Source organism: Mobula birostris, chromosome 28 (genome assembly GCF_030028105.1).
Source record: "Mobula birostris isolate sMobBir1 chromosome 28, sMobBir1.hap1, whole genome shotgun sequence".
Lineage (NCBI taxonomy): Eukaryota > Metazoa > Chordata > Chondrichthyes > Myliobatiformes > Myliobatidae > Mobula > Mobula birostris.
The window spans coordinates 21,544,842-21,552,696 of NC_092397.1; the positions used below are offsets into that span (position 1 = coordinate 21,544,842).

General features: G+C 45.1%; 2 non-coding genes across 2 annotated transcripts; one reads left to right on the forward strand and one right to left on the reverse strand.

Annotated features, from left to right (window-relative positions):
* Positions 1-237: 237 nt before the first annotated feature.
* Positions 238-309, reverse strand: trnam-cau (transfer RNA methionine (anticodon CAU)). Its single transcript has one exon. It is a non-coding gene; the product is annotated as a tRNA-Met (tRNA).
* A 6,700-nt stretch (positions 310-7,009) lies between these two features.
* trnaa-ugc (transfer RNA alanine (anticodon UGC)) lies at positions 7,010-7,081 on the forward strand. The gene has a single exon. It is a non-coding gene; the product is annotated as a tRNA-Ala (tRNA).
* Positions 7,082-7,855: the final 774 nt, after the last annotated feature.

Below are 7,855 nucleotides of genomic sequence, written 5' to 3' on the forward strand. Positions count from 1 at the left end.
AGAGAGAGAGAAAAAGCTACTGGAGTACTAGCGTCCCTGGGTGGGCTCGAACCACCAACCTTTCGGTTAACAGCCGAACGCGCTCGCCGATTGCGCCACAGAGACGAGAATTAAATGATTACGAATAAATGACGAATCTCAATTGAGATGCGATTTCCTTTTATAGTTGTATAATGTGTCATATCTAATGTGTTTTAAAACACAAGGATGAATATCTGCTGCCGCCAACAGAGATTATAGCAGAGGATGGTTTCGATCCATCGACCTCTGGGTTATGGGCCCAGCACGCTTCCGCTGCGCCACTCTGCTACAGGGAATACTAAAAAATGTTGAACTGTGAATGTTGCGCGATGTTTTCTGTATGTATGTATGCGTTTAAGCCTGTGGCTGTACATGTCTGGGTCTCGTTCTGTGTCTGTATATGTCTGTGTTCGTATATGTCTGGGTCCATTCCGTCTTCTTCCCGTATTCATAATCAAACGTACTTCATTTTCTTTGTTTATTCCCTGTTTCTCCTCTTTCTCTTTTTCCCCACCTTTCTTCCTTGCTTCCCTACTTTCTGGCCCACCCAGTTATTATCTTCGTGCCTTTTATGTTCTGTCCCGTCTTGCACCTTGTTCCCGATATTTCGCCCGTGAACACGAGGAATTCTGCTGATGCTGGAAATTCAAGTAACACACATCAACGTTGCTGGTGAATGCAGCAGGCCAGGCAGCATCTCTAGGAAGAGGTACAGTCAACATTTCGCCGGTGAAATGTGTTTTACTTTATTTAATTGTACAGACGGAGAATTCATCCCACTGGTCGGCTCATTTTTAATAAATAGCGACGTTTTCAGCCGAGGTGCCATTAACTTCCTAATCCTGTCCTGATGATTGAATGAATGTCGGAGTTCCTTCAGTGTTGAACCCGCAGTTCACCTTGTGAGCGGAACTCGCGACGTTGATGTACTGCAAGCACTCACCTCAAATGCAGCAACTCCTCCACCGGGATTACCTGTTGGTGTCATGTTCAGACCATCACGGCCGGACCAGTGAGTGACAGATGGGGAGATGTGGAGTATCGCTGATGCTTCGCACCTCCCTGCCACGCGGGGCGGGTTTTCCATTTCACCACCACAGCTTTGTAACTGAAACAGTAAGGATCGGATTTTAACTCTCCCACGTAGGGCGATGTAGAGATAGGCAGGCAGTTGCTTATCCCCTGGCTTGCTGAGTTACTCCGGCATTTTGTGTGTGTTGCTCGGAATTTCAACATCTGGGATTTCCCACCGATTTTTAAATTCACAGTCACCAACCTGGAGATGCCGGGGATTGAATTCCTTGCCTGTCCATCGCCTCCCTCTGGCGCTCCTCCTCCGTTTCCTTTCTTGCATGGTCTTCTGTCCTCTCCTATCAGACTCCCTCTTTTCCAGTCCTGTATCTCTTTCGCCAAACAACTTCCCAACTGTTTGCTCCACCCCAGCCCCTCCCGGTTTTACCTATCACATGACTTCCCCTTCCTCCCCCCTCCACTACTCATCTTTATTTTCTTCAGTCCTGCTGAAGGGTCTCGGCCCGAAACGTCGACTGTTCTCTTTTCCATAGATGCTGCCTGTCCCTCCAGCATCTTGTGTGTGTTGATCCGTGTCTTCTGTCTCACTTGCCAAACCGCTGAATCTGCTTCCTTATAACATCTCCCAAAACCTTTGATTAAGTAGACATTCTGAGAAATGTTCTTAGTTGTAAAAATAAAATTCGAATTGATTAATTCAATAAAAGCTGTTAACACATACCAAATCAAACCACAAACAATATAATTAAAATACCTTTTTTGATTAAGGAAATTTACCCTTTCTCTCCCAGAGGCAGACACTTGATATGAGTTGTTTGTCTGGTCTGGGAATGAGTTCCCAAACATTACATTGAAATTATATCCGCTGGTGAATCTCACACCCACACAAACAACAGACACAGAGACAAACACACACACACACACACACACACAAACACACACACACACACACACACGAACACTCACGCACACTCACGGTAGAAAACTGAAAGAGTAAATGTGACAAACACAGTGGGGATATGAAAAAAAAAAAGTCCTGGAAATACTTCAGAGGAACTGTCTCAATATTAGTTGCATGTGGACATCAATAAATACGCGATGGTCATAACATCCTGGCAGCGTGTTATGCCTTTGAAGAGACGGTGCTGTGGAAGACAACAACTTAAGAAGCACTGGAAACATTTTTAGGTAGTTAAGCTATCACCGAAGGAAGTAGCGTTATAGGAGTGAGTTGATAAACTCAGCTCACGAAATCAAATGAAAGAAGTGAGAAGGGAATCTATGCCAAAAGCCAAGTGAGAGCGCAGTGCGGATGGTGAGGGACGAGAGAGCAGCAGCGAGGGAAGGATGAAGGGGGAAATATAACTTCCTCAGTGTTATCATTTCAGATTCTCTCTCCTGGGCCCGGCACATACCTCCTGTTACAAAGAAGGCACGGCAGCGCTCTACATGTCATCTAAAAGTTTGACAGACTTCAATAGATGTGTGGCGGAGAGTATATTGACTGGTGGCAAAAGGACCTGGCATGGAACCGCCAATGCCCTTGTACGGAAAAGCCCAGAAAGCGTAATGGATAGAGTCCAGTCCAGCACAGTTATGCCCCTCCCCACCGCTGAGCGCATCTACACGGAATAGAGGGCCGCGGCCATGCAGGTCATACTCTCTTCACACAGCTCCATCAGGAAGGAGGTAACACATCAACAGGTCCATCACCCCGCAACCATCAGACTCCTGAAGAAGAATGGATAGCTTCATTTACCCAACACTGAACTGTACCCACAACCCATAAACTCACTTTCAAGTCTGTTCATGTTCTCGACATTTATTGATTATTTATTTATTATTAATATCGCATTTGTTCTTTCTCGTATTTGCATAGTTTATAGTCTTTTGCACATTGCTCGTTTGCTGTTTTTCTTCAGTGCGGTCTTTCATTGATTCTCTTGTGTTTCATTGTATTTACGGTGGATGCTCATGTGGTTACGAGTATATACTTCGGTAATTAATTTAGTTTAATCTTTCAACTTTGAACTTTAGGGAGAGGAATCCATTTGGTGAGACGCGGCTCTTGTTTCACACTGTTGGGCAGGAGGTGAAAAGATTGGCGCAGACCCACAGCTTTATTCTCTGGGACAGGAGTGTGCCAGAGGACTGCAACGAACGGAATGCATTATCTACGGACCTAGAAGAAAGGGATCTGTTGCATTCATTGCTGAGGAAGCCAAGTAATTTGGTATATTAAAAGCGGACGGCTCTGCAGGTAAAGTTATTGGGTATATTTAAAGCGGACGCAGGTAAGTTCTTAAATATTGAGAGTGTCACACATTATGGGAAGACGGCAGGAGAACAGGGTTGGGAGGGATAATAAATCAGCCACGATCGAATGGAGGAGCAGACTCCATGGGCCCAGTCACATAACACTGCTCCTGTGTCTGATGCTGTTATTGACTGATAGCATTGATTCTGAGATACTGTATTCATGTGGATCATTGTGTCCAATTGTTCAAAGAAGATTTAATCAAACTAATCAACTGCAGTAATGAAATTGAATTAACATTACTTCGAGGTAAACTGTGGACTAAACCTCTGTACTATACCAGAAACTGACAGGTACACAATGAACCCCCAGTCTCACACTGTACCAGAGACTGGCAGGTACACAATGAACCCCCAGTCTCACACTGTACCAGAGACTGATGGATACAGAATGAACCCCACACTCTAACACTGTACCAGACAGTAAGAGGTACAGAATGAACCCCATAATCTCACACTGTACCAGAGACTGACGGATACAGAATGAACCCCACACTCTCACACTGTACTAGAGACTGACGGGTACAGAATGAACCCCACACTCTCACACTGTACCAGCGACTGGCAGGTACAGAATGAACCCCCAGTTTCACCTGCATCAGAGATTGACAGGTACGAAATGAAACCCAGAATCTCACACCGTACAGAGACTAATGTGTACAAATGTTTTTAACCCGCCTGTTTTGTGAAACGTACTCAAATTTACTGCTAAACCCTGCACCATGCCGACTTGTTACTCCTGAATAAATCCACCCATCACGTGACCGTGACTCGTCTCTGCCTTTCTAAAATGAGATTACACTGTACGTGTGTCCTCTCAAACTGAATGCGAACATTGTATTTGCCTCCTTACTCCCAACTCAAGCTGCAAGTCAACATTTGGGGAATCCTGCACAAGGACACCTAACTCCATTTGTACCTAATGTCTGAATTTTCTCCTTACCAAAACATCAGTTAATTAGAAAATATATTATTTGTAAAGTAATGCAAATGGATTCCAACATCATGCTAAACACTGAAATCAGGCCAGATGGCTGTTGCCCCCTTCCATTCTTCAAAAGTTGGAGAGATAGCTTAAATTTTTCACTTTCCGGAAACATTTCTGAATCTAGTGATTCTTGAAAAGGTGCACCATCTGTTCAGCTACCTCTTTCATATCTCTGCAATGAAGCCCATCTGGCCCAGATGATTCCGCTTCTCAAGCGCGTTAGCCTGTTCAGTTATGGGAGGCGACGGGACGACACAAAGTGACCGGGGCGTCGAGGCGAGGAAAAGGCGGATACACGGGACAAAAATGTTCAAAAGTCTGGGGAATGTATCGTCCCATGATTAACTCGGTTGTGGGATACAGATGCAGACACGGTGTCTCTGGCCATGGAGAACAACGACCTGCTCCTTCTTTCTGCAGAAAGTGATATTAATAGCCAGCGGTGGAATGAGAATGATATTTTTACGTATTTTGACAGTTTTGAGGATTTCGCCCTCTGCGATAGACTGGGGCACGAGTGTGTACCTTGATACACCGGGGACGAGGGACCCATGATGCTTTAATCATGCAAAGAATGCAAACAACACTTCAAGGGCAAATTAGGAGAGGAAAGGAAAGTATAAGTTTGCTTTGGCAGACAACTAGAAGGAGAATCCCAAGGGATTCTACAGATATATTAAGAGCAAAAGGATAGCAAGGGACAACATTGGCCTTCACGATGGTCAGCGTGGTCATCTGTAAATGGAGCTAAAGGAGATTAGGGAGAACTTAAAATATTTTTTTTACTTTAATTTTCTCAGGAAACGGACGCACAATCTATATAACTAAGATAAAACATTAGTGAGGTTATGGGCAATACTCTGATTGCAAAACAGGGGGCAAATTGGGGTGTAAATACTTCATGGCCTCGTAAGGTATCCCTTTGTCCTTGTTGAAGGTTTGTGCAGAAATAGCAGGGGCCATCGCAGATATATTTCACATATCCTTAACCACGGGCGATGTTCAGAAGGTTTGTTGCTCTGTTGTTTAAGAAAGGTTCCTTGAAATTACAAGCCGCTGAATCTGAAATTAGCAACGGGTAAATAACTGAAATATTCTCGAGAACCAGACATAAACAGTACGTATATATTTGGATAGGCAGCGCCTGATTAGAGACAGTCAACATGACTTTGTCCATAATAGCTTGCATTTAACCAGTCTAATAGAGTTTTCGAGCAGCTTACAAGGGGAGTTGATGAGGAAGAAGGTCACACTGGATCTTTGGAACTAAGCGCTGCAGCAAGCAGACTCAGAAGGATTAAACAAAACTAGGAACGTTATTAACAAAAGAGACAAAGCAGCAGAACTTATAAGGTCTTTGATAGCTCAGAATAACTCGGTTGGAAATTCACTGGGCAAGGATCTGGGCCAACTGTTGCCCGAGAGATTAGCGCTGCCATTTTACATACACTGCAGGGCAGTAAAGAATCTGTGCCCAGCTATATAAAGCCCTTGACTCTTGAAAAGCTTACAAGAAGCCATCCTGAAGTCACAAGTCCAAGGACACTTAATTTAACACCTGAAAAGTCTCGAGGAGAACTGATTGGAAGTATCCAAGAACGATTGCAACTTAGTGAGATTCTCTCCTCTAAAGGCCCAGAGCTCAGGGTGAAAGTCACCGACCTGAAACGTGAACTCTGATTCTCCCTCCATAGATGCTGTCTGAGCTGTGGAATATTTCCGGCAGTTTCAGATTTTACTTCAGTAATAGTCCTGTTTTCTCCGACCCCGGGATCAATACACTCCCCATTGTCATGGTCCGGTCCGTGACGTCCGCATTCCGGTTTACAGTCCGATCTATCGATCCTTGTTCCGGGTTTTCCTCTTTTCTCCTTTGTTCTGTTGGGTGCCTTAATTGACGCACCGATTCTCATTTCGGTCTGGCACGTAAATACCTCTGCAAACCAGGGATTGTTTGCTGGACTGTTCCCTTCCTTTCCTGCCTGAAACCATCGCCTGCATCCTCGTCAGTATCCCCATCAAGTTCAACCGCCGGAGTGAGAGTGGAGCATTGCCGCGCCAAGAGAAGAAACTATCTATCGTTGAGTTCGGAACTGTCTCTTTTTGTCCCCGTGTTTAGTGTCCGTGTTCTGTGTCCGTGCTCCCTTTCTGCTGCCATACCTAGATACAATATGTGACAAAAGCTTCTCTTTCATACTATTCATAGACATCATATCATTACGGAGTGCATTGACAGAGAACAAGGTAAATCAACAATAAAATGTAGAATAAAGTGCAACAGCGACAGAGAAAGCACAGTGCAGGTAAACAATAAGATGAAGTGTCATAACGGGGTAGATTGTGAGGTCAAGCGTCCATCTTTTTTCACAAGGAAACCATTCAATAGTCATAACAGCGAGATTGAAATTATCCTTCAGAATGTGGTATGTGTTTCCTTTTCCGTGATCATTCTGCTGGAATCTAATTGGTTTCATTCCACAAAAATTATCATGGTGTTTGGGAAGAGAACTAAAGAAGGATCAAGTATGATCGCACTGGATGGTGGAGCAGACTCGGGGCCGAATGACTGTGGCCATCAGCCATTACCTGTGTTGAACTGCTCAATTGTGATATGCAGGAAGGTTTGGACCTGAACACTTCTGTGGTTCAAGCGGGGATGTAGCTCAGTGGAAGAGCGCATGCTTTGCATGTATGAGGTCCCGGGTTCAATCCCCGGCATCTCCACGCTAGTGAGCATTGAATTTTGAACATTGCAAATCGTCAATCTACCCAATCGTCAGGTTTGCAATTAGCACAATGATGCGTTGAGTCTCAACGTGGACAAGACTAAAGAGAAGATTCATTAGGCCAAGGGATCGCTCATTACCGCAAATAAACGGCTCCTCCAGAGAGAGAGAGAGAGAGAGAGAGTGGACCACCAAACCTGCCCTCTGAACGCCACAAAGAACAGCAAGAAAGCGCACCGGTGTGTCCACTTCCTGGCTTCAGTGAGACCTCCCCAACCCCTCTTCAATCTGTTTTTATTTCACAGGAGCATCATTGAGAGAGCTCTAACCACTTGCTAAACCGTCTGGTACGAGAATCGCAAGACATCCGACGGCAGGACTCCACAGAGGGGAGAGAGGACTGCTGACAGCAGCTCACTTTCACATTCAGACCCAGTGATTTGCGGACTATTGAAAACTGACGGAATTCTGATCTTCATTCGATCATATGGACGGATTGGGAGGTGAACGGGACTCGGGACTGGACAAAATAAATCCCGGAGTGTGGGTGTATTCTCCGCTGCACCTCAGACTGCGGTCGCTGCTCGTTATGTCGGAGACTGACCGAAATAGCATACACAAATGGAGGAGAAATTCAGCGGGCCAGGCAGCATCTCCACAGGAAACACCGACTGTTTACTCCTCCCCAGAGATGCTGTCTGACCTGGTGATTTGCTCCGGCATTCAGTGTTTGGGATTTCCAGCACCTGTGTTTATAGCCTAAATAACAGCC